This window comes from Ambystoma mexicanum, chromosome 5p (assembly GCF_040938575.1).
Source record: "Ambystoma mexicanum isolate Mex_15411 chromosome 5p, UKY_AmexF1_1, whole genome shotgun sequence".
NCBI lineage: Eukaryota > Metazoa > Chordata > Amphibia > Caudata > Ambystomatidae > Ambystoma > Ambystoma mexicanum.
Window position 1 is genome coordinate 1,286,761,096 of NC_090930.1, and position 27,130 is coordinate 1,286,788,225.

Consider the following 27,130-nt stretch of genomic DNA (forward strand, 5'->3'; position numbering starts at 1 on the left):
TTGTGGGCTTCAAGTTAGTTGAGCAAGCTTTCTGGTGTCACCCTTCAGGTCTGCAAGGTCCTCTTCTCTGCTGCGTATGGAGGCAGCCTCTCCATGCAGACTTCTCTCTCCACTAGAAAGATTCATGAGATCAAGGAAGATCAGTTATGCAGATTTGAGACAGTCTTTGGGGGGAGAGAGTTTTATTCTGTGAAAGTGTCTCAAGGAGCAGTTTCTGGAGTTATGGGAATGTGACTCCCACACATGATGATTGATGTTGAAGAAGGGGTCCATCGATGAAGAAATAAAGAAAAGGCTTTCTAGAAGCACAAGAGAGTTGGGAAAGCAATAACCTGGGACTGAAAAGCAATTCTGCAAGGAGGACATTGGCAGCTTCCACAGGCAGTCTCTGTAAATGTTGTCTGGCTGTTAAGTTCCAGGGATGACACACCAGTGCAAGAGCAACACCAATATCATTGTAAGGTCAATTAATCAATGTTCAATGTTTACCAGGTGAGGGTCAGAGGTAAAGGAGAGAAAGGCGAGTTGGCTGAAGTTGGTGGTAGGTGTTCATTAAGGGTTCCTTTTCTGTCCCTGGGCACCAGATTCTGCTTCCCATGGTGTGATTTGCTTGGAGAGAGCCAAAGCAAGAATTCATATTTAAGAAAATCTTGTGAAGTCACACCAGAGAGGGGATAGCCACAGAAGAAATTCTGGGAAGCAAGTTGGTGTTGCCGGATCAAAGACAGTATAGGCCCTCAGAGATTTCCAGTCAGGGGTGATGGAACCTGGACATTTGAATTAAGAACATTCAGTTTGGTTTGGTTCAGAGAGTCTTCAGAGTCCTTGCAGTGAAGGGGTGCCTTTTTCTGGATGTGGTGATGTTGAAATCATCAGGAGATTCTGCTAAATAATGTGCGTGATAGCATGCAAAGACAGGGGTGAGGTGATTCGGCATGGAATACTGATAATTCATGAGACAGGGCTGTCCCATGCTGGAGCCTGGTGAGTGTCAGGGTCGAATTGGCACATCTGCCACTTGGCCCTTGGCTGGGCCGAAATCATGTGTAGTCCCTGGGTGCTGGATTGAAAAGAAAAAAAAAGTTTGAAAAAATAAAAAATTGTTTTTTGAAACAAACAAAAAGCACCAGCAACAGCATAATTCATCAAACAAGGTAACCTTGCTTTGATGAATGATTTGCATGCATGATGTGAACATCATAAATTATGATGAATGCATCATTCACATGCTGCTGCAGCATGAGGCTAATTGTGCACCAGACCTGCAGATTAATTTAACTGGTCTGCTGATAAATCTCAGTTACCAGTTTAATGGTCTCCACTACAGAACAATTGCTCATTTTTCTATAGCTGATATGATATCTCTCTCACTGATGTAATGTGTGTGTGATCTGCAGGTTGCAGGTTCGAATCCCAGCAAGGCCATCTCAGCCTTTCATTCTTCTGAGGTCGATAAATGAGTAATAACACAGGTTGGGTGATATTGTGTGCATATATTAAAAAAAAAAGAAAGCTTAAGCGTAAGTGCTATACAATAACATATTATCATTTGGCCATGAACGTCTGCTTGCATTCACAGTCATTTGACAATATGGATCTATACACACAGATATTAATGATACATATGGTGATCCATTCTTGTATGTAATGTTTATCACATTAGTGAAATCATAACCATATTTTTCGTAGTGTACTTAGAAACAATGCTATTTGATGCCATTTTCTGTTTTTTCAAGGGATGAAACGTCATGTTTAATCGCTTCCTGGGATGTCACTTTCATGTGGAGTCAAATGACATCACTTCTGGTGAGGTCAAGGGTCGTGAGGCGGCGGGTTGGCCACTTTTTCTTGGGTGTCCGGGCCTATTTCTTGTCCCAGTCCGACCCTGGTGACCATGTCTGCCACAAGGGCCTGATCTGCCCGCTGCACATATCGCAAACAGCCTGACAGTTAGATGGCGGGGGAAATTCAGCAGTATTTATTTTACCGAGCATGGGGAGAGGAAATACATTAAAGGAGGCATATAAGTGACAATGCAGTAGCTGCATTTGGCATGTTACACTGAGCACAGGTGTTGGGAGTCTGTGAGGACCCCCAGAAGCGATGCCCGTAAGCCCCCAGCACCCATAGACTGACACCGACACGTCTGCACTGCTCGGGATTCCCGATCGCACTGTCGCACTGTCAGCACCACACTCCTCCTTTTCCATGAGGACAAACAACAATGCTTCACTAGTTTATAACAACAATAAAACAACACCACAACATTAACATAAACTCCCCACACACCCCTTTATTCACAACCACCCTGGATACCCCTAACTAACACTGGAGGCCCACGGGCCTATTATGAAACATGTCCCAACACATAATAGCTGAGGTAAGCAGGTTTCCCCTCGCCCACCCCTCTGGGGGTAACTCCCGCTTACCTCCGGCACGGGCAGTCCATCCTGTGGTACTCCCCTGGCTGGGGACGCGGGCATGGAGGAGTGGCCTCCACCCTCGTCTGGCACTTCCATCCGGTCCAGTTCGAGGGGAGGCTCAGTTCTGGGGTCCCCTAGCTTCTTAAAGAAGCTCACGTTCCGGGTGACGGCCGCCCTCCCGTCCGAGGCCGTCAACATGGACCCCTTGATGGCCACCACATCAAGTGGCTCGGGTTCGTAGCGGAGGGAGAGCTTTCCATGGGGATGCCTGTTCCTGATTAGCACCTCATCTCCCGGCTCCAGTCGTTGCGGTCGGAATGCTCTCCTGGCGTTCTCCTGTTCTGTCCGCAGCCGGCGATCCATCTCCACCTGCTGATCATCAGTCACCCCGGGCTCCTTCTCCCCCACCTCGGGCAGCAGACCCCAGGGGCGCTGTCTGAACAGGGCCTCGGCCGGTGCCACTCCCGTGGATGCATGGGGGGTGGTGCGATACACTCGCAAAAACTGATAAAGGGCCCTCTGCAGGCATTGCTCCTGGCCTTGCGCTATCTGGAAGGTTTTGTTCAATGTCCTCATCAGCCTCTCTGCCTCGCCGTTCGCCCGTGGCCAGAGGGGGGTGATCTTCCTATGTTGGACCCTGTACCCCTCCATCAGCTCCGAGAAGCGCTCGCTTTGAAACGGCGCCCCGTTGTCTGAGCACAGGGTGTGGGGGAACCCATGGGCAGCAAACACTTTCTCGATGGCCACCACCACATGCTCAAATGCCACGGAGTCCACAAACTCGACCTCTGGGTAGCGAGAGTACTCGTCCACGACCACCAGGAAGTGGGTGCCTAGTGTGGTGGAGCCAAAGTCTGCATGCCCCACTTCCCAGGGCTGTGTCCCCCGGGGCATTTCTTCGATCGCCGGCTCTCTTTGTAAGGGGGATGCCACCTGGCACCAGACGCAGGCAGCAACAAAGTCATTGACCTTCCGCTCCAACTCCGGGAACCACACCTTGCGGCGTAGCTGAGCCTTGGTCTTAGCTGCTCCTTGGTGTCCATGGTGGGCCAGAGTGATCACTTCCTTGACCTTCGATTGGGGCACGACTATCCAGTCACCCCTTAGCAGAAGGCTGGATGCCGAGAACGACAACTACTCCCTCACCTTCCACAGCTGCTCCAGCACCGTCTTCCACGAAACCTGTTGCATGGCGTGTTTCAGGATTCGGAAGTTCTCATCTTCAGCCGCGGCTGCCTCCAGATCTTCGAGGGACATGGCATTGGGGGTTGCCGCCTCCACCACCATGCGAACGTGATCATCCGCTTCCTCGGCACATGTGTCCTGATCCTCCCCGCATTCCATGCTGGGATGCCTGGACAGATAGTCTGCGCGTTGTTCATGGCTGGCTGGTATGCTAGGATGACCCCATACTCCAGGAGGGCAAGCATCCATCGTTCTAGCCTCGCCGGTGGTTTGGACGAGGTCCCCGCCAATATGGGAAGCAGGGGTTTATGGTCTGTCATGACAGTCACCGGGCGGCCCATGACTTAGAGCCTGAAGTGCCTGCAACCCCATAGCACTGTCAGGGCCTCACGTTCAATTTGTGAGTATCGCTGCTTGGTGTCAGACAGCACCTTACTGCCGTAGGCCACTGGGCGAACGCCGCCATCCCAACCAACCTGTGTCAACATGGCCCCTAAACCAAAAGGGCTGGCTTCCACAATGATTTAGGACGGCAGGGTAAGATCGAAGAACGCCATGGTATCTTCAGCCATGAGGGCGCTCTTGATGTCTTCGAATGCCGCCTGCTCGAAAGGACCCCAATGCCAGGTCGTTTCCTTCTTTGAAAGGGCCCTCAGGGGCACCAATCTGGATGCAAGGTTCTGAATGAATCGACCACAGTATGTTACCATGCCAAGGAAACTCCTCACATCTGACACAGACTCGGGCGGCTGGACCTTCTTAATGTCCTGCACCTTCCTCGGATCTGGCGACAAACCTCTTTCAAACCTCTTTCTTTGAAAATGAACCCAAAGAATTCAATGGTCGGGCACGTGAGGCCCAATGATTGCAGTCTTTCAAAAGTCCTGGCCAGCTTGCGCAGATGGTCCACCTCATTCTTGGCAAACACTAGGATGTCATCACTAATGTTTAAGACGCAATCCAGGTCAGCGAGGGCACCTCGAATGATGTTCTGAAACACCTCCGCTGCCGACGACACACCAAAACTGAGTCTCTTGTATCGGCAGAGTCCACGGTGGGTGGTGAATGTGGTTATGTATCTTGTGGTTATGTATCTTGACTCCGGGTGCAGGATTACTTGATGGTAGCCGGCCCGGAGGTCCAACTTTGAGAAGAAACAAGCACCTTGCACCTCAGCGATGATGTTGTCGATGGTTGGGGTTAGGTGCCTCTCCCTTTTGATGGCTTTATTGGGTAGCCTCATGTCGACGCATATACGGACGGAGTCTGGTTGCTTAGGCTTTCATGCCACGACAATTGGTGATACCCACAGTGCAGACCCTCCACCTTCTCCATGATGTCTAATTTTATGAGATTGTCCAATTCTTTGTCTACCTGCTCCCGAAGATGAAAAGGCACCCTCCGATGTTTCAGGGCTATGGCCTGCACAGATTCATCAATGTGCAGCCTCACCGGGTCACCAGCCATTTGTCCAATTCCGTGGAACAGAGCAGAATACTTGTCCAGCAGATCATGAATGTCCTCAAGGTACACTGAGTAGGCAAAGCTGACAATGCCTAAGGCCTCTGCTGCAGCACAACTCAGGAGAGTGTTTGTGCTCACCATTGTGACATAGAACCGGGGCCGTGATATGCGAGCCATCATGTTCCACCTTTGCCCCAAAAGCAACATCCAAAGGAGTAGGTTCTGCCGCCCCCGAAAGCGAAGATATGGGCCTTTGGGCTGACCAACCTGGGAGGTGTGTCCATTGCATCACAATGTCCACGGGCCATCACATTGACCGAGGCACGCGTGTCTACGAGCACAGAGACTGGTGACTTGTTGACTTCCACCACACCCCGGTTGGCATCTGTTCTTAGACTTGAGGGCCCCCACACTCGACACGAAAAAGATGTTCTCTTCCTCATCTTCCGCTGGGGCACCTCCCTCACCCTGGTCGACCTGGGCCACGTTCAGGGGGCGATTCTGATGGAGGAACCCCGACCGAACAGGGCCTCTGGGCACCATCACCGGTAGGGCCACCTTGCACACACGGGAATAGTGGTCCGCGAGACCCCACCTTCCACAGGTTCTTCCCGCCGCCGAGCATTCAGCAGGGTGGGGTAGTGCCGGGCATTCAGCAGGGTGGGGTAGTTCGTATACAGACTTCTGGCACGACTCACCAGCTCTCCCGCCCCTGTCACAGAGCCCGTATCTGGGTCTTCTGACACCTCTGCCACCCCGCCACATGGCACAGACCTCCTCAGTCTTTACTGGGCACAAGCCAGCTTCCATCCTGGACGCCCGGGCCTCGGACACTTCATGGCAGCGCCCCAGCTCAGGATGCGGGCACGCGTGGTACCGGGTTCCCTCAACACCTGCCGTCTCAGTTTACCTGATGAACACGCCTGAATGAGCATAGTCCTGATCATGTCCTCCGCATCACCCCATGCACATGCCAACGATAGGCGTCTGAGACGGCCATAGAAGGTGTCCAATGTCTCATCCTCCTTCTGCGTGCTGAGAGCATCACAAACCTCTCATAGTCAGCATTTGCGAGGGGCAGAAAATGATCTTGAAGCGCAGTCTTAGCTGCCGCATAGGAGGCGTCAGCTGGTCGGAGGGACTCAAAGATTTCATGCACCGCAGGTCCGGCCGCATACAGCAGGGTTTTAAGCTTGCTGTCATCATCCGTCTCCATCGTGGCCCGGAAGTACATGTCCAGATGGTCCATCCACCTTTTCCATCTGGGCCCCAGGCTGGATGGTGGGCCTGAGACATCAAACTCTCCGGGATGGGCTGCAGTGCCGCCGGGGCACTCATCTGCGCCATGACTGGAGTGTGCTGCTGCACAACCAGCTGTATTACTGGTGGAGCCTGAGGCAGTTGGTAAGGCTGCGCTTGATGTTGTGGCTGGGCTTGAGGCTGCTGCAGGTCCATGGGCTGCCCACCGTCCTGGTCATCAGGCACATTCATGGGTTAGAGCGCACAGGCACCCCCAGCTTGACTTTTGGGGGCCGCAACTCACCCCCACCACCACAGTTCAATCCCCTCCGGGGCCTTGATTCCCACCAGTCCAGACACACACAGGCAAACAAAGTCCAGACCTGGTGATGATGATGATGATGATAGGTGGCAGAACTCCGGACCAGCAGTGTGCCTCACACACATACACAGCAGCTGGGTATGATGATGAAGAGGACAATGACGATGGAAGTCCTCAGCTGCCCAGTGGTGTGTCCCAGCATGGATGTCCCAAAAATTGAGCCAGGGAGGTGTAAGGGCTAAGCAGGCCTTGTCATCTTACACCTTCTCCTCGCCTTCACTCGATGTAGTAGGCCCAAAAATAAAAAATAAATAGAAATCTGGACATGTATGTGCAGGTTTGCCTGCCTGCAATCAGTTTTCCCAAAGATTAGACATAGATGCCCCTCATAGGTCCAACCGGAGCCCTGCGAGTATCCACTGCCCGAAATTCAAAATGGCCACCTGCCGCTTGGTATCTGCACGGCCTACGGCGTGAAACGGAAAACTTCAAAGATCTCCATTTCGGGATAAAATTGGAAGGAACTTTCACCGCTGGGCCCAGGCATTACACTGACCTCGTTGCCAGTGTTGGGAGTCTGTGAGGACCCCCATAAGTGATGCATGTAAGCCCCCAGCAGCCACAGACTGACACCGACATGTCTGCACTGCTCGGGCTTCCCGGTCGCACTGTCGCAGCTGGGAATGCCCCCTTTATTTATAATGCACACAGCGGCGTGCAATGTCACGCTGCCGTGTGCGCATCCCTTAAGGGGGCAGCACCACAACAGGGAGAGGAAATACATCAAAAGAGGTTGAAGGAGGTTTAAAGAGTTTTCAATTGAGAGATGCTTCTCACAAACACCCACACGTCCAGTCTCCTTTGTCAACTGATTGTTGTCTAGCATACCGAGTTGTTCCTTATGGCTGGCCGCTTGCACAGTATTGACTGATCTTGCATCTTAGCGCTAAGCATTGTGACCTTGGATTGTCTGTGAAGGTGCCTGTGCTATGTCTTAGCCTTTGTGAATCCTGTGAACTCTGCCAAAGACTGTTGCTAGAAACCCAAAGGGGAGTGGAGGCGGACTTGAGCAAGACCCTCAAGCCACTCAGGCGGGCCCTCAGTAAAGCCAGCTGAACGCACCTTGTGACTTTTTGGAGCATTTTATTTCAATTTCATAATTCAATAGTACATAGCATAACACCTAACCCACCGTCCACTTGTACTTCGCTCTTTTAACTTTGGAACTTGCTGCAGAGCGTCGCCTACGCTTATTATTTTTAATTCTTTTAACCTATTGTTGTGACCTGTTTCATAGATTCTTTTAGTTGTGATCATTATTGTTGTATCTGCTTTTACATAATCTCATTTATAGTCAGGTAAAGTTTATATATATATATTTTGTATATCTCCTATACTTATTCAATAATTGTCCTAATTGACCTGTTGTTGAACATATCTGTGTCTACTCTACAGGTACATTGTGTATAACCCTATACAATCGTTGGATTTGTTTCCAACATAGGCACTGTCCTATTTAGGTATATTTGTCTTCCAATGTTTCACGTGGCATGGCTAAATGGAAAACGCCTATGGATATGTCCCCTGACTTCCTTAGTAAGAAACCCACATAAATCAATGCACTGATATCAGAAATAAACACTCTTTCTTCAGAGATTGAGGCTTTACTAAAAGATATTCCAACCACCGTACTCAAACCTGCCCCTATATTCCTTAAAATCTTTCCTAAACCGAGAAACCCTGCAGTATGTAAGTAGCAGCTTGGTGTAGACTCCCTTCCCTTGGCATCAGAAAACATACATTCTCTGGCTCCATATAAAAAATCCATCCATAAGGAACCTTGCATTGCCAAGAACCCACTCCTAACCCTATAAAAAAAAAACTCCTCATATTACAACAGAAATTCTGGTTCCAGGCATGGTGGAAATAGGAACAGGGACAGACCAACAAGAGGGACATCAGTAGGAACGCATAATTCCCCAAGTATGCTCACCAGTTCCAAAAATTCAATCTCCACTGACACCCTGTATTGTTGAGCAGACCCAGGACCCATGTTCCTCTTTAAAGGATTGCCATATTTGCGTTCCAAAGCCTGTGTCGCTGACTGCACTTTTGTTTCCAAAAAATGAAGAAAATGACCTGGCATCCATCTCATGTCTAGTTAATGAGGGATCCACTCTTTTGGTCCCTCTTTGCACCTTGCTATCAATCACATTCTGAACCATACCCCCCCAGAATCTGCCATTCACCCCAATGAGAAAACAAAGGTATTGACAAACCCATATTCCTAGAACTGTTGTTCTAACTGTAAAGGGGTGTTTGCAGACATTAGCGGCACCATGGGGGAGGTCCTATCATATCAAATATTTTGCTTCAGCTGCAGGAGCTAAGAAAAATGCATGACCCTAAGAGTGATCAAAAATAAAACCACAATCCACAGGCTCTTGCTGCTTATTCCCCTTTTATCAACCTTCACTTAATACTGCAACAAGAAAACAAAAGAGCTGAAAGGGTTCCAAAATCCATAAATACCAACCAAACCAGAAATGTTAAATCAACAATGTGCTCATCAAAACCGATAAGCCAAGAGGGGAAATTGTGAGGGTAGATGCAAAATGGGGTCAATGCTGGATAATACTGGGGTTGGATGGCAGACCTTTCGCAATGGCACCATCATGCTTGACTTTTCCAAACTTGGACCCGGTAAGTGTGAGGGGCTGAGTAATCAGGACTCATTTGTACATGATAAATATGCATAAGCTGTATCCACTAACAAGAGAATCCCAGGATCCCCTTAAAAACAAAGTTCTCCATTGAATCCACCACGTTAAAGGATATGTGTCAGTGATTTACTTAGACATTGCAACAGTGTCCGGCCACCCCTGCAAATGTGAGGCATGATTACATTGAAGTTCCTTTCATCTCAAAATTCCTGACACAAGGCCTACTAGCTATAGAGTGTCAAGCGTATCCTCCACAAAACTCTGCTATTACTCTGAGACCTAATTCCCCCATACCATTGATTGTAATTCCTCCTTCAGACCCAAAATAAAGGGGAACTCAGTGTTCTTATGACGGTCTCGCCTAAAATAGTTTGAGCCAATCAAATCCCAATAACACACCCAACTGCCAATTGGCGAATTGCCACTAAGAGCAACCTGGGACAAAGGTTTCTGAGGCAAAGGGCTAGAATTGATCAAGATACAAAATGAGGTTTTGAACCCCGCCCCAGCAACCTCCACACTTTCCGAGATCCTTCTTTTGTTTCCACAGTATCCAAAAATGGTCCAGTGCGTTTTCTTCCATGGAATATAAATGGACTATCTGCAAAACAACTTGATCCTTATAAGATAATTAATAAAAACATGCTAATATCCTTAAAGGAAACATGGTCTCTGGAGCTTACTTACAAAATGGGCTATCACACTTTCCACTGTCTGGATACAATATCATCTAGGGCTAGACCGAAAGGTGGACTCATAACATGGTTTCATGTGAGTTTGCGTATATCCTGCATACATATTACCATTGAGTCCCTGGATCTACTGGGTGTGGAGCTAGGTCTAAGGGAGGGGAGGGTCAAGGCCTTCAGGTTGAATGTATACCTAAGGCAAAACCACCCATCAATTTGCTTCTCAGAGGAGCCCCTGACAATAATCTCCAAACGTATGATCAAATCTCCTGTGTATAAATAGTGCGGGTAGACTTAAATGCCCGATTTGAAGATAATAGTGTGACATCAACCGTAATAGCTCTAGAGGAGGAAGACTGGGGGATTCTGGACTTGTGTTCACATCCACCTCTTCATCTGTATCCTTTTGCAGGGGAAATATGTCTTATTATGTACACCACAGGCCTTTGGGCATGTAATGGGAGATTTGCTGATTACTCTCCAGCCCATCCAGCTTTCCGGTCCAGGAATAAATTCAGTATTATAGACTATGCTGTAGTATCTGTCGTGCCTGGGCACAAACTGATCACTTTAAAATAACTGAATGTGTTGAGAGTGATCACGACCTGCTGTCGTTAAGCTTCATTGCAGAAGCTGGCTGGCTCTTTCCCTTATGTCCCAGACCGACCTGTCCAAAGCAAAGAACTTACTTATCCATGAAATCTTTAAGATGGACAGCAATTTCTCTTGATGAAACCCTCCAGAAATTGTATCAATCCATAATTCTGTTCTTAGAACATTATGAAAATTCAAAAAGTGGTCTTTCTCATATTGATTTATACAACGCCCTGGTAGACATACTGTCCCTTTTGTGACTAGGAACATTTGTTACAAAAACACAGAAACAACAATCCGAGGGGCTAGTTCTACCGAGAATGCATAACCACAAAAACCTCTCTTGTGAAGGCTATCAAAAAACAAGATGGAAAAAACATCAATGAAGTTACCTCTCATAGACACGAATATGATGTCCTGTTGTCCTCCAACAAGTACTAATACATGGAGGACCAGTGGGGAGCATGGCTACAAGCAGCACAAACACAAAACACCAAGGAGTTGTGGTTTCTGGGTAGATCAGGCCCAATCTCAAAGAAGAAACAATGTATGGGCCTCATTCCACCAGAGGCATGGTTAGAACACTTTGCTTCCTGATACTCGACAAACCAAGACACAAAAGAATAGGAGGAAGCGATCATGAGCCCTAGTGGGCCTGAAATAATTGAGCTCCTGTGTTCCGCTTCCCAAGCTACACTCCTCTTTTCTATAACTGAAGTTGAGACAGCTGTTCTCTCACAAAGTACTGCCAAGGCCTCTGGACCTGATTTCATCCCGGTAGATCTTTTCAAGAGTAATTTCGGTATATAGGTCCCTTTCCTAACTCCATTTTTTAAGGAATTTAATAGTAGGCTTCACATCCCTCATAGTTGGAAGGGAGTGACAATAATTCCAATTCATAAAAAAGGAGACCTGGATCGCCCATTAAGTACAGAACCACATCCCCTTCTTTATTTGTTTGCCCGCCCGGACACCCACACAACCCCTACACCCATTATAGTGAATAAGGGTGCAGGGGACGCCCCTGTAACCGCTGCTCCCCTTGTTTGCTATAATGGGAATGTATGGCATGATTGTTCGGCTATTTCATCTTTGGGTGCCTGTGTCACTTCTTCAACCTTTTATGAGCCTCTGCTCATGCATGCATAAGATGGAAAGAAGGGGGCAACTTAACAAACCCATTCTAGATTAATATAGCAGTAAGGTAGGGCTGTGGCCTGCCTCCCCTCTTATTTCTTCTTTATTTCAAAAGTTTTGCTGATGATATGTCAATGCTTGCATTGGACACCCCTAAACTGGGTGCAGCCGAATGCAGTATTCTGCTTTGTGGATGACGCTGTTCTTCTCTCCAAATCCACCAACGGCTTACAACAACAGCTGTCGACCTTTGGGTTGCTCAGCTCAGCCAAAAGCTTGACCATAAATGCTTCCAAAACAAAGATCATGGTGTGCTGTCCCACATCTGGCCCGCATCGGCCTAAACAAACATTTTACCTGAATAACTCAGCACTTATTGTGGTAGAGAGTGTTGAGTATTTGGGGATAACTTTTGCAAAAAATCTAAAATGGGACGAACAATTGGAGAAAAAAAAGCAACCTAATAGCGGCCAGGCAAACCGGCACAGTGGTCTTTTTATGGTGCATAGTCGAAATAAAGTTAATATTGAATCAATTGATTGAATGACTTTGAGCAGGAGCTGCGCTCAGGTTTTCCACACCAGATCAGTATAGAGGAGCACCATAGAGGGTTGCTTCTGCTCATCTATAGAGGCAGAGCTTCACTGTCGGATTTTTTAGAGGGTAAAAGGATGCTGAAGCATGGCTTAGGTCCTTCCTCAAGCAGCAGGCTTTCTAGGAATGCAGATACAGATTTCCAGCAGTACACAATGCGATTGTGCAAGGGAGTCTCCTTCTATCACCCTCACGAAACAATAAGTGGATGCAGTGCATACTCAAATGACAAGAATCATTCAAACTGAGGAGTTCATGACCAATAGCAGACACTCCATCCATTCAATAAAAGAAAAAAAAAATGATATGTACATATTGGCACTTGCAGAAAGGTAAAAAAATAAAAATGGAAGGCATTGGTCAAATTATTTGGTTAAATTGCAAGCAAGTCCAAGAGCTCTCTCATCAAATGTGCATAAAGCTGTTGCATTACACATGGTAACACAATGTTTGTGCAGTTAAGCTCAGGGTCTGATCTTCTTTTTCTCCTGACTGGCTGAAATTAATTAAAGCCCACTGCCCACAGTAGGTATGCACTGTCATTCTAAACTAATTGGCATAACGTGGAATGTTTCATCGGCGGAGCAGTCAACAATCTGAACTGTTGCTCTTTACTGGTGAAAGGAGTGTGTAGGTATCTTTAATGACCGAGCACCTGTTAGCTGTCCTTGGTTAAAAAGCAAGACTGGCTCCTCTGTGGCGCCAGATTGGAGGACACAGAGAAGTAAACATTGGAATCTGCTCCAAACGAGCTGCAAGTAAATAAATGAGTCGACTATAGTGATGCATCTATTCTGTAGTTATATGGGTATAAAAAACGAAGGATTTCCAAGAAAAGTATTTTTTATTATAACTACGTAGATGTGTCTTTCTTTAGTATAGATGTAGTTGCAATCTAACATAATAGAAATGGTCACATCTGTCAAATAAGCTGCATATCATTAGGGCAGCATTATTTTAACTCTTATCATATCATCCAGAGATGTATCCACACTTTGCATTGCCTTCAGGAGTCTGACATTATTTGTCCTTCTAATATATTCCCTGTGCGCTTAATGCCTCCAATTGACTCCATGTCGCCCTGCTGAATGCCATTGTTGCATGCTTTAGGCGGTGTCACTTTGTGCAATGAAAGACTGCACGAGAGGTACCTGCGGTTCTCGCGGCTAAAACCGCCATAGAGGGGTCTTCACACAATTACATTGTATTCAAGCAATTACAGTGCGTTTGGAATGCTGTCTTCATGTTATGCCATGACGTTGGCATTCTGCTAGTTCAGGCATCCAGTCTGTCACTTCAGCCGAACTGATGCGCAGTTATATCCCCTCCATTTACATATGATGATCTGCCATTTTACTGTGTTGCTGTTTCAACAGACAGCAGTGTCAGGGTTATAAAATGTCTCCCTACAAAGGGATGGCACGTCATGTGATGAGGGGCCATGCCGTGCACTAGTCTGGCTATAGCTGAAGTGGGCAGCTTTGTCTACTGGCATACTTTAATTTAAGAAGATACAAAAATGCCAATATGCTACCAAACCACACTTTTGCAAACCTATCTTTTATGTTGAGGTGTTCCTTTTTAAAAAAAAAAAAATAGTTTCTCATGAAAATTCCATAATCATCACTAAGAACAGCCTACTTTACATAATAATGACATATTTACTGTCTATTGAGAACAGCATGTTGCAATAGGCAATAGGCATGTAACTTCAGTATCCATATAATGCTCGAGAATGAAAACTCGTGACAGGATCCAATGTATTACAATGCTTTAAATGCAGCTGTATGGCAATGGACCAGAGTAGTGAGCTAAGAAGCCTCCCGAACCCCACACCCATCAAGCACATCTAGAAGAGCTATCTTCAAGCACACAGAGAGGTCAATAAACCAGCAGCGGGGCTGGAGGTTTGGCGGGAATAGAAACAGGACTACAGGCAGTTGATATTCTCAAACAATTCCTAGAAAACCCGAAGTGGGCACATGTCTGTCACTGCTAACAAAGAGCTAGGAATGCCCACTGAGAATCTTCAGCACTAAGTTCCTCATCAAATTCCATTTAGAAAATGATTATCATTAACATGTATCCCAGAAAAGAACACAGCCTGCAATAGTTCTGACTAAAAATATTCTGTGTCCTATCATGCTATATATCACAGTCTCACTCTACAGAGTGGTTGGTGGTTTCCAGACAGCCACCCATCCAACAGACTATCTTGCAGGTGCAGTCAAAATATGTGAGGCATGCTTTTTCATTGCCCTGCACCTCACAGGATATGAAATATCAAAATCGGAATCAGTGGTATCCCTGGCTTCCTGTTCACCATGGGTCAACTGAGTATTTACACCTAACCATAAATATAACGGTTCTCAGGCACGTCAGTTGCTTGTCATGGAAAGGTTGCACAAACCACAGCATGTAACTAATGTGTGATGCCTATCTACGTGTGCGTCTGTGGACAATGGCATAATGCAGTCATCCTGGATGCAAGTTAGGCACTGTTGGGTATTTTGTGGATATTTGGGGCTTTGCGGTATTTTCTTACCGCCAAAATACCTTTAGCAATAATCACTCTCTGTATTCATATTGGGTCACACATGACAATAATACATTGCATTATTTCAGAATTCAGACCTTTTTAGATGATGTGCGCGGTAGTTTGCGTGGTTGGTTGATAGAGTGGTTGGTTTATTTATTGCCCCAATATCCAACATCCCTTGTTTTTTATCTAGATTGTTCTTGATCACTAGAGAGACCTCAGGCCTACATTTTAGGGATACCACATTTTCAGTGTTAGTGTTGTGTGCCACCATGGGCTATTGTGGTATTTTTGTGGTAATTTCCACTACCTTATATACGGTAGGGAACTATGTCCAGAGAGTCTCTCTTCCCGTTGACTCATGTACCTCCAACAGGCTATGCTACAAACAGTCACTCACAACTGTCCATACTGAATAGAATCATGTACACATCTGCTTTAAAATGACAATTGCACTGTTTAAAAATCTACCCACGTTTAAACCTTTTCCCATGCAAAATGAAGGAGAGAAATAATACACACTAGCTATCTGTTATCAAATATTTTTGTATTATAGAAATTTCTTTTAAACACAGTTTAACTTTTTTTACAGAAATAAATGAAATGGTACAACATTATTTGTGATAAAATGAACAGAGAGCTGCGAGAATATATTCAATTGGTAACATTAAATATGCTGATAAGAGACTGAGACTCCCTTTAATACACTGACTGAACAGTTTCGCACACTTTCACACAGCTCCCACTCGCTTCTATAATTACCTTATCTGTTCTGCATGAGTTTTCTTCGGCTATTTTCTTTCTGAATTTGGCTCCCTTGAAAATTAACCCCAGTGAGAACAAGCGTCTGCCGTTCTCAAACCGGGGTTATTGCCTGGAACTCTCAGCTTTTGCAGCAGGAATGCCTCAGCCAGGAAACAGATCCTTCTCCCAGCTCTGCAAGATCTCGATTGCCTTCCCCCTCTTCTCAAACTTCCCCAGCAAAGTTCTAATCACAGCCTCTAGCATGATACTTGCTATGACGCTGCTCCAATCAGAATCAATCATGTCATCTCCTCCCTCACTACACAATGGCTCATTTCTACAGTGGCAATTGTAACAAACTGATTTCCTGTTCCTTCGAGCTCTTTGCTTCCTGTAGTTATGTGGACAGAGCAGCAGAGAAAAAAAAAAATGAATGTGCGTTTAAAAGTTCACTTTCAGAGTAGGCCTAATTCTGCAGTGGAGACACATTTTTATTAGTGGGTTATGTTAAATGACGTTTTATTAGTCAGGTTAGTTGTTAATAAGGTTAGTTATTAATTTTCAAATGTGTCTCTTGCAACATAGGCATTGCAGGTGAAAAATAGTGTGCATTTTGAATGTGCAGATGTGTGCTTTTAACTGTAAAAATGGATTTGCATCTTATATGTAAAAATCGTTTTTGACTGAATAGCCTGTCTTTACTTATATGTCCATGTTACTCTGGCAACACATATAGCAATGCACCACACCCATGTAGTGGTGCTGCATAAAAAAATGCTACCTGTGCAGTAGTGCCGTACTCTGTGCTGTAACACGCCAAATATCCTTACATACCCTCCTTTTGTTTTTAGAACTTGGCTACGATCCAAGCCAATTCCTAAAAACAACTTGTTCTTTTTCTTCTTTTCACAATATAGCAATCCAACAAAATGAATATTCAAGTGCATCAATGAAAAAGTTGCAATCAACACAGTATTCATCTGAGTTCATTAGTTTACAAAATGTCCTACATTTGCCTTCTCAATGGAAGTGGCATTACTCTAAAGTTTCGATTTTACAAGTCAATTAAAAACAATAAAATAAAACAACTAACTAAAACAAATAATTAACATAACAAATTAAAATAAATAATTAAAATAATAAATACGTGGAACTCCATATGTCAAGACTCTTGTCTGCCTCTGATATGTCCCGACCAGCGATGTCACATCATTTGGTTCATTTGAGTACTCTTTCATCTTGGCAATCTTGGATCCATATGAGTCATCTTTTTTGCATTCTGGCTATCTTGTCTTCACCTCCACCTGGAGGCAGGCATCTTTTGGTCTTCATCCAGGGGACTCCAGGACTCCATTGTCTCCCGTGACCTCCGGTATAAATAGTTAATGTTCTAAACCAAAATAGAAAATAAACAGATTAAGTACATAGCACAATACTAACTTCACCCTTTTTCCAAAAATAAAACATGCTTGGTAAAAACATTTCGTTTTTTTTTTTTTTTCCTGAAATTAAACACAAGTTAAAAAGAAAACAAGCATATATAAAACAGCATTCAATATTTAATACATTTTCTCTCTGCACACCAACCATGAGCTTCCATTTTATTTATTTATTTATTTATTTATTTACTTATTTTATATTATATATTTTTACATATATTACAGTGTTTGTGTGCCATTATAACAATCAACTTTTTAACTTCTCTGTCACTGCCTCCTGATTGTACCCATTTATTTTCTCTTTTTGTGTTACAGGGACTTTATGTTGTATTGTGTGCATCAGTGGGTAGTAGCCCCAGGGCTTTCTGTTTCTACATGCTCAAGCCGCCTGATCTCGTGTCTGGGATGGCATGGTTTGATCTCATTTACATGGACAAACTGCTCTATCGCCGTTTCACCTTCATTTTTCAAAATTTTATAAACCACAGGAGAGACCTTATCTATAATTCGAAATGGCCCCTGCCAGGCTGCTAGAAATTTAGAATTTTTCTGTTTACTTTTTCCAAAATGTAACTTGTACACCTGATCCCCTACACTGTATTCCTTTACTGATGTCTTTTTATCATAATAAGATTTTGCACTGTCAGCAGCTCTTTCCAGATTTCTCTGCACAAAAGCAAATGCATGTTGCAAATGCCTCCTCAGTTCATCAATATATTCATGAACTGTGGATGCACTCACAAGTGATTGCTCATGTGTTCTGTATAGTAGGTGTTGTGGTAACACCATTTTCCTACCTGTCAAGACCTCATGGGGGCTAACACCTGTTGCTTTGGCAGGAGTTCATCTGATTGCCATCAAAACCAACGGTAAACGTAAATCCCAGCTGGAACCTGCTTCTGCCACAAATTTCTTTAAAATATCCACAACAGACCTATTGCTTCGTTCAACTCCACCTGAAGAGGCCGCCCGATATGCAATATGTAGTTTTCTTTTCACACCCAGTATTTGCCATACCTTACTCATTAGAATACTTGTGAAATGACTTCCTCTGTCTGACTCAATTCTTTGTGGCAACCCAAACCTTGAGAACACATGGTTCACCAGCAATGTGGCTGCTGTTTGCGCACTACAATCTGGTGCAGGAATGCATTCAATCCACTTTGACATCAAACATACCACACTTAAAATATAACGGTTTCCTCTGCTCGACCTTTTTAAAGGCCCTACATAGTCTATTTGCAAATCTGACCATGGAAGAGTTAGGCCTCTTTTCATTAATGGGGCTCTATGCATTGGTGAAGCAGGTTTAAATTGGGCGCATACTAGACATCCTCTAGTATATAATTCCACATCTTGGGACATATGTGGCCAGTAAGCATAATCTTTTAGTATTTCTAATGTTTTTTGTGAACCTCTATGGCCTGCAGTTATGGCATCATGTGCATGGTGTAGCATTAGCCCTCTGAATGAAAGGGGTACCACCCACTGTATTTGTCCTGTTATGGACTCTCTAATCATGAGTCCATCCTGTAATCTAATTCGTGTTTTGTTCTTTAATAACACCCTCAACTCTTCTTTTCCCATACAATCATTTTCTATTAAAGGATTTTGTTCAGGATCTATCAAATGATTATAATAGATTCCCAAAATTCGATCATTCTTTTGTGCCTCAATCAAATCTTGGTCTGGCGTGTCATGACTCCACTGTACCACTGGTTGATCTACCTCCTTTGGTGCTTTAGAACGTGTTACTGCATCAATTTGTATTTCACCCATTAAATAATCAATAGGTAGCAATTCTCCCATCACAGCCCCAATCTTAGCCAGGTGGTCTGCCTTATCATTTCCCTCCTTATCCTCTCCTGGTGTTTTTAAATGCCCACAAATTTTTCTCCAGTATATTGTTAAATTATTCTCTGACACCAATTTGTCTATGGCTTGTATCATTTTTCCATGTTTAAGTGGCTTTTTGTTGTATGTAACCATGCCTCTTGCTTTCCAACCAGGCAAATACTCCACAAAGCTATTCCGTGCATAGTCAGAATCAGTCACCAGGACAATTTCACTGAACTTTTTATCAACTGCAGTAGCAATTGCTTTATAAATGGCTGCCAATTCCGCCACCTGACTGCTCCTAGCTCCAATCCTCAACCCTATACTGGGGACGCCTTCACATTTCAACCAGACATTTCCTATTCCTGCCACTAATTGTTTATTACTGTCATTTTCAATGTGAAAAGCACAACCATCCACATATACAGTTGGCAAATCCTTGCATGTTTTTTCATCAAAAGCTTTGTGTGGTGATTGTTCAAATTCCTGCAAACTAGTTTCCACTTCCATTTCATTTGGTATTTGTTCAGCTGCGCAGTCATGTAAGTCAGCTAACCCTTGAGCAATTGGATTCTTTTTATTTTGTCCATATCTCACTTCTACAGGAAAACCTTGTAATTCCAGCGTCCATGAAGTGATTCTGGACTGCGCTAGATTACCTGATCTAATTCTTTTACTCTCTAAAAATTGCAAAGGTTGATGATTTGTTTCAATAATCACCTTTTCTCCCTGAACAATGGGGCGGAAATGTTGTAGCGCCCACACAGTGGTTAATAGGGCCTTTTCACATTCATTAAATTTCATTTCAACTTGGGAAAATGCCTTTCTTGCATAGGCAATGGTTTTGTGATTCAAATCGTGTTTTTGTGATAACACTGCTGACATACAATGTTCAGAAAAACCTATTTCTATAAAGAAATCCCTGTCCTTTATGGGATATGCTAAACATGGTGCCTTTACAAGACATTCCTTTAATTTAGCAACTGCATCAGACTGCTCTTTTTCCCATTTCCAGGGAGTATTCAGTTTAAGCGGTTTAGTCAATGGTTGAGTGATTTCTGCATAATTTTCAATTAACTTTCTGTTATAGCCTGTCATCCCTAATAAACTTTTTACTCCTTTCACATTTTTAGGATCTTTTAATCTTTGTATGGCCTCTATTTTCTTCTTTTGTGGATTTAGCCCCTGTTCAGTCACTTCATGCCCTAGAAAGTTCACTTTTTTCTTGCACCATTGTGCTTTTTGCAAAGATACTTTGGCGCCTGCTTTCTTCAATTGGCCAAGCACATGTCTTATTTCATCAAAATGGCTTTTCAGACTTTCATTTTTTATCAGGACATCGTCCACGTAAACTATTGTTCCTCTTTCCGCTGCATCCGGCATGGCCTTTCTCAAAAATATGCCAAATTCACTCCCACTATTGATGTACCCGAACGGAGCTCTAAGCCAGGCGTATTGAGTCCTGTCAAATGTAAAGGAAAATAAATGTTGTATCTCCTCTGCCAATGGCACGCACCAATATCCAGAGGTGAGATCTAATGTGGTAAATACTTTTGAACCATGTACTTGAGCTAGGCCCTGATCAATGAATGGCAGTGGCCATCTAGATACTGGTACTCTTTTATTTAACTCTCTCAAGTCTGCACATAGCCGCCATTGACCATTTGGCTTTAACACACCTAAAATAGGTGTATTGGATGTGCTATGAATGGGCCTGATGATTCCCCGCAATTCCAAATTTTTAATAATCTCTGCCAATGATTCTAAACATGCCAGCGGTAGTCTATACTGGCGTACAAACACTGGACTTCTGCTACACCCTTCTGGTAGTGTGGCCACATGTAAATCAGTTAAACCACAATCATAAGCATCTTTTGCAAATACATCCTTAAACTCCATAAATATCTCCCTCAGATTGTCCCTATCCTCATTGCTGTCACACGCATCCGCTAAGGAGATCTGCTCTTCTACCATTTTGGAAAATTCTGGAAAATCTTCTGGTAAGGGAATCTCGGCGCTCTCCTCTAACTGTGTGGCTGTGTCTTTTTGTAAAGCTGCCACTTTTAAATATTTTGGCATATCAGCTTCCTCTTCAATGGGCTGATTTTCTGTTTCATTTTCATTTAAATTAAATATTATGCAATCCTCTTGATGGCAGCACACTGTCTCATTTGAATCATAAGGATACACAAAATGAATTTTAAATATTTCTTTGGGCTGAGAGTCCAGGTGTTCTGGCAACTCACCCTTGGCATCTACATACTTTTCAGGGATATTTCCAATCACCATGTTATTTAAGTCTGCCGTATAATGTGATTTTTGTATGGCCATTCCTAATGGGGAGTTTTCCTCTAAATGAATATCCTGACAACCTTTATTATTTACCATAATTTTTACAGATCCTTCACCAATATCTACCAATGGAATGTATTCATAATCCAGGCCTTGCTGTTTTATGGATTCATTCAGGCATACAAATGCATCAGAGTCTTTCATCTGCTGTCCATTTTTGCATTTCAGTGTTATTGCAAACTGTTTTGTAAATGCAGGAATAATAGTATCTTTCCTCATTTGTAATTCGATTGCATAAGGAACCAGTTGTGCACAATGATAAGCCCTTCTTTTGTCTTCAAATTCAGGTGCCGGTCCACCTAGGCGTGACCATATTTTTTGATTAAGGACATCTAATACCATACACATTCTGTGCATGATGTCATTGCCCATGTACAATTCATTTTGTGCTCCACTCACTATCCATACATTATGGTAAATTGTTTTCTGCCCAATGCTAATTTTAAGCATGCATCTGCCTGCAATTCGGTTTTCAAAGTCTGGACTGTCCAACCCAGAAACATATTGGTTTTTAATCCTAAATTTCGGGATTTCTTCCCTCTCCATTATTTTTTGCAACAATTTCTCATTAATGAAACTCCTTTCATGTCCAAGAGCTAAAGTGGCTTTTATTGTTTTAAAATAGTCATTTATACCAACATGAACCCATGGTTGCTCATCTTCCATGTGTATTTCTGCCAGAGTGGTAATGTGTTTTTCTGAATCTGTTTTAGGAGCAATATTCTGTTTGCATGTTTTCTCTTTTAAATAAAAACGTAATGTGTGCTCATCTATGGCAGTCTGCCAATTTTTCCTTGGGTCCAAGTATATTTGTACAGGTAGTTTTTCCTTGTCGCTCTGCATTTTGTCTTGACATATTAATATAACAGTGACACTAGGTATGCAACTATTCTGGAGATATACCTCCACCGCATCATTTGTTTTGGCAACGGTGTGACATTCATTTATGTTGCTGTTTTGTGATTTTAGTTTCTTAGGCCTCAATGGTTTTTTGGTTAAGGACCACAGCACTCCATTCACCCCATCTATAAGAGGAGACAATCTTTTCAGGCAATCTGTCCCCATCAGAAATGGAATTTCACAAATAGATGTGATCAATACCACTTGTTTCATTCTGTGCTTTCCTATTTTTATGTCAACCTCAGTTACACCTATGTTGGGCACCTCCTCCCCATTAAAGTTATGCACTGGACCTTGAATTTCCTTCACTGTGATCTGACTCTGTGGGGGTCTCCCTTTATTGATACTCTTCACCAGCTCCTTGGACATAATTATGGCCTGTGCGCCAGTGTCAATCATAGCAAAGGTGTGGCATTTTTCTTCTACAGTGATGGGTGCATAATATCTGTCCTCAACTTCCTCTAATACACATAAGAAGTGTGAATTCTTACTGATTTCAGGGCTCACCTTTCTCAGGCCTTTTTCACTTTTGGCTAAGCACATTGGTAAATGGAAAGACATTTTTCCCTCCTTTTTACCCATTTCTGCGCAAGAGACTTTATTCATTTCTCCATGATCAGAGGTTTTTTGGAGTGTGGCCACTGTTCGCCCATCCATCTGGGTAACATCAGAGACCACACTACAACCTTCCAACTGAACATGTGCAACAACATCATTCAGCAATTTGTCATTTTTTAATTCTGTGCATTTGTGATCATTTGGTGTGATACCAGCCCTTTCACCCTCTTCAAAAATATGTGGCTCAAAGAATTCTTCAGGTGATTGACTTGTACCCTCCTTTTGAGTATTTCCTTTTTCTGCCTGTGTTTGGTCATTGTTTTGCTTGCCCAGGGAAGGAGCTATAGCATCCCCACTTACTCCCTGTTCACTGGTATTCCCCATGCAGGAGTCATTTGTCTTAAATCTGTCCCTTTGTTCTTTTGGAATTCCTAATGTTTCTTTTTCATTTGTGCAAATCTTTACTGTTTTATTTAGCTCTAGGTTAAACCGTACCTCTTTTTTAGAAGTATTTGCACTTTCTGTCACATGTTCATTTACTGGCACTTTCATTTTTAATTCATTAGGCATCTCAGAGTCGTTATGCAAAATTATATCAGAGCAATCTGTCATTTTGGCACTGCAGTTATCATGAGTACTTAGTCACTTTTCGGAAGCCCCCCGGTCATTGCTATGGCCATCAGCCCCGTCTCTTTGGAAGGTTGTTTTTGCGCTGTATAGAGCTTTCCTATTTGCTCAGCTAACATTTTCACTTGGGCCTCAAGGCACTGGAACCTTTCCATCTCTCTAGAATCCTCTTTCTGTGGCCTAGGTCGATATTGGTTGTTTTCCCCCTGATTGGATCTATTCTGATACCTCTCAGGTGATTGATGTCGGTTGGGATGGTTTCTGAACTCTTGATTCATTTGTGGAGGGGAGCGTGGTGCACCCATCCTTTGATTATAGTCCCCTGGTGGGGAATCATTGTACTGACGTGGATTGTAGTTCATGTTTTGCCTCATGTCCTGTCTCTCAGATTGTGGGTACTGGCCCCTATGTTGATTTCCATTATCAGAAAATCGATCCACATATCGGGGTCTATCCTGATTACCATATATCATGGTGTTGGGATCAAATCTGCTCTGTGTCCCCAATGACTGGTAGGGACCATCATTTCTTTGATCTTGATTTTGTCTCTGGTTATTGTTCATACCTGCCATATCAGGCCGATATCCTACCCGGGGTCTGTCCCCTAAATACCTAGGGCTGATGTAGCTCTCCCTATTACTAGGATCATGTGATTGGAACATTGGTACAGGAAATGGCGATCCTTGTTGATTACCCCTTTGTTCAGGTGTCACATTATTTTTACCTTGGCTTTGAGCAGACTCAAGGGACATTTTGGCTGACCTGATTTCCATTACTGTGGCTGAGGGTTCTTTAGATTTAGGTCTAGTATCTTTCATTTTATCACTTTCTCTACCCTGACAATAGAGTACCTCATATAGTTTTGTGCTTTGATGTACAATCCATTCAAGGGACTTGTCACGGTCAAATTCACGGACCAATTGGGATATGATGTCTTTCTGTAGCCCATAGAAGTATGCAGTTTTAAACTCATTGGAATTTGGGTCAAAAGATACATCAAAGCGAGAAAATGCTCTTTTTAAGTCTTGTAAAAATTGGCGAGGGGATGTATTAGGTCCAGCAGTGATTGGGTAAGCGACTTTCTTTGCCTCCTGCAATGACTGAAAAGGAGAAAAATGACGCCTAATTTCTTTTTCAAACTCCACCCAGGTCATATTCTGCTGTTCATTTAATCCCCTTATGATGCTGGCCGTCGGGGCATCTAAAGTTAAATGAAAATATTGTCTGTACTGTTCCTTAGGTATCTGGAGTGCTTTAAAAATGTCATGCACCGCTTCTAAATGATCCTCAATGCAGCATTCACCTCCCTTTTTAAATGGTTTGATCAGGGCTTTAATGGATTTCATTATTTTTATGGGGCTACTTGTTGCAATGCATGGAATTGCACTACTTTGTGCTTCAATCCTGTTTTCAGGTGTATGAGATTGGTGGCTGCCCCCAATGGGAGTATCAAATCCCCCAAGGGCGCTGCAACCAAGTTCAGTCACCGGCCCAGTCACTGGAGCACTAGCTCTTTGGGCAGAACTAGAATTCACCTCCACTCCATTGAATGTGGTACCCTGCCGCCTCTCCTGGGACCTGGGAATGAACATTTGCTGTTCTAAGTCCTTACACTTTTTAAGGAGTCTGTTTGCTTCATTTTGCAAATAGTTGTTTTCATCACTCATCTTATTAATCACCTCCTGCATGTCGCACATTTGCATTTGGCATTCATTGAACTCTTTATTTCTCTTGTCTCTTTCTTGAGTCATTTTAATAATTTCTTGTTCTGCACTCTGGAGATCACATTCTTTTTCACAATGTTCTTTTTGTAAAATCTGCATTTCGGAAATAAATTCATCTTTATCTTGCCTAATGTGGTCCACTAAAGCTTTTAAATGTACCAATTCTTGTTCACTGTCTTCAAACTGTTTCTTGCTTTTGCACGATTGAGAATCAAAATCCCTGCATTTTAACTGCATGTCTTTTTGGCATACATCCAATTCTGCTCTTAACATTTCCTGATTTTTACTTGCCCCATCTAATTCAGTTTTAACCTGTTAATTAGCTGGGTATCATTTTCCTGCATTCGCAGGGACTTATTCAAAATAAACCATATTTTGCCGCATAGCCGTATTAAACAGTCTTTCTCTGCGCTTTTATCGGCTGCATTCAATAATCTTGTAAGGCAGACCTGAATTATGCTGCCTTCTGCAAAAATATTGTCTAGTTTTTCTTTCTGCACCTCACCCTGAATGCGGTCACACCATTCTAAGGTGCTGTTCGACGACCACGTCCCATGTGGAAACAACTTTGCCTCTAAATATTGCACTAGGTCTGAAAATATGGTTTCCCTTTGTGACATTCTGAAATTCGTTTTTAGTGGCACACTGCTATTATAAAATGTGATTCCTTAAATGTGCAAATGGCAGTGTGAGACACGCTTGCCACGCCCAGTAGGTACTCTATGATCACTTTCCCGGCCTGCAACGCACCATAAATATGTTGGGTATTTTGTGGATATTTGGGGCTTTGCGGTATTTTCTTACCGCCAAAATACCTTCAGCAATAATCACTCTCTGTATTCATATTGGGTCACACATGACAATAATACATTGCATTATTTCAGAATTCAGACCTATTTAGATGATGTGCGCGGTAGTTTGCGTGGTTGGTTGGTATAGTGGTTGGTTTATTTGTGGCCCCAATATCCAACATCCCTTGTTTTTTATCTAGATTGTTCTTGATCACTAGAGAGACCTCAGGCCTACATTTTAGGGATACCACATTTTCAGTGTTAGTGTTGTGTGCCACCATGGGCTATTGTGGTATTTTTGTGGTAATTTCCACTACCTTATATACGGTAGGGAACTATGTCCAGAGAGTCTCTCTTCCCGTTGGCTCATGTACCTCCAACAAGCTATGCTACAAACAGTCACTCACAACTGTCCATACTGAATAGAATCATGCACACATCTGCTTTAAAATGACAATTGCACTGTTTAAAAATCTACCCACGTTTAAACCTTTTCCCATGCAAAATGAAGGAGAGAAATAATACACACTAGCTATCTGTTTTCAAATATTTTTGTATTATAGAAATTTCTTTTAAACACAGTTTAACTTTTTTTACAGAAATAAATGAAATGGTACAACATTATTTGTGATAAAATGAACAGAGAGCTGCCAGAATATATTCAATTGGTAACATTAAATATGCTGATAAGAGACTGAGACTCCCTTTAATACACTGACTGAACAGTTTTGCACACTTTCGCACAGCTCCCACTCGCTTCTATAATTACCTTATCTGTTCAGCATGAGTTTTCTTCGGCTATTCTCTTTCTGAATTTGGCTCCCTTGAAAATCAACCCCAGTGAGAACAAGCGTCTGCCGTTCTCAAACCGGGGTTATTGCCTGGAACTCTCAGCTTTTGCAGCAGGAATGCCTCAGCCAGGAAACAGATCCTTCTCCCAGCTCTGCAAGATCTCGATTGCCTTCCCCCTCTTCTCAAGCTTCCCCAGCAAAGTTCTAATCACAGCCTCTAGCATGATACTTGCTATGACGCTGCTCCAATCAGAATCAATCATGTCATCTCCTCCCTCACTACACAATGGCTCATTTCTACAGGGGCAATTGTAACAAACTGATTTCCTGTTCCTTCGAGCTCTTTGCTTCCTGTAGTTATGTGGACAGAGCAGCAGAGAAAAAAAAAATGAATGTGCGTTTAAAAGTTCACTTTCAGAGTAGGCCTAATTCTGCAGTGGAGACACATTTTTATTAGTG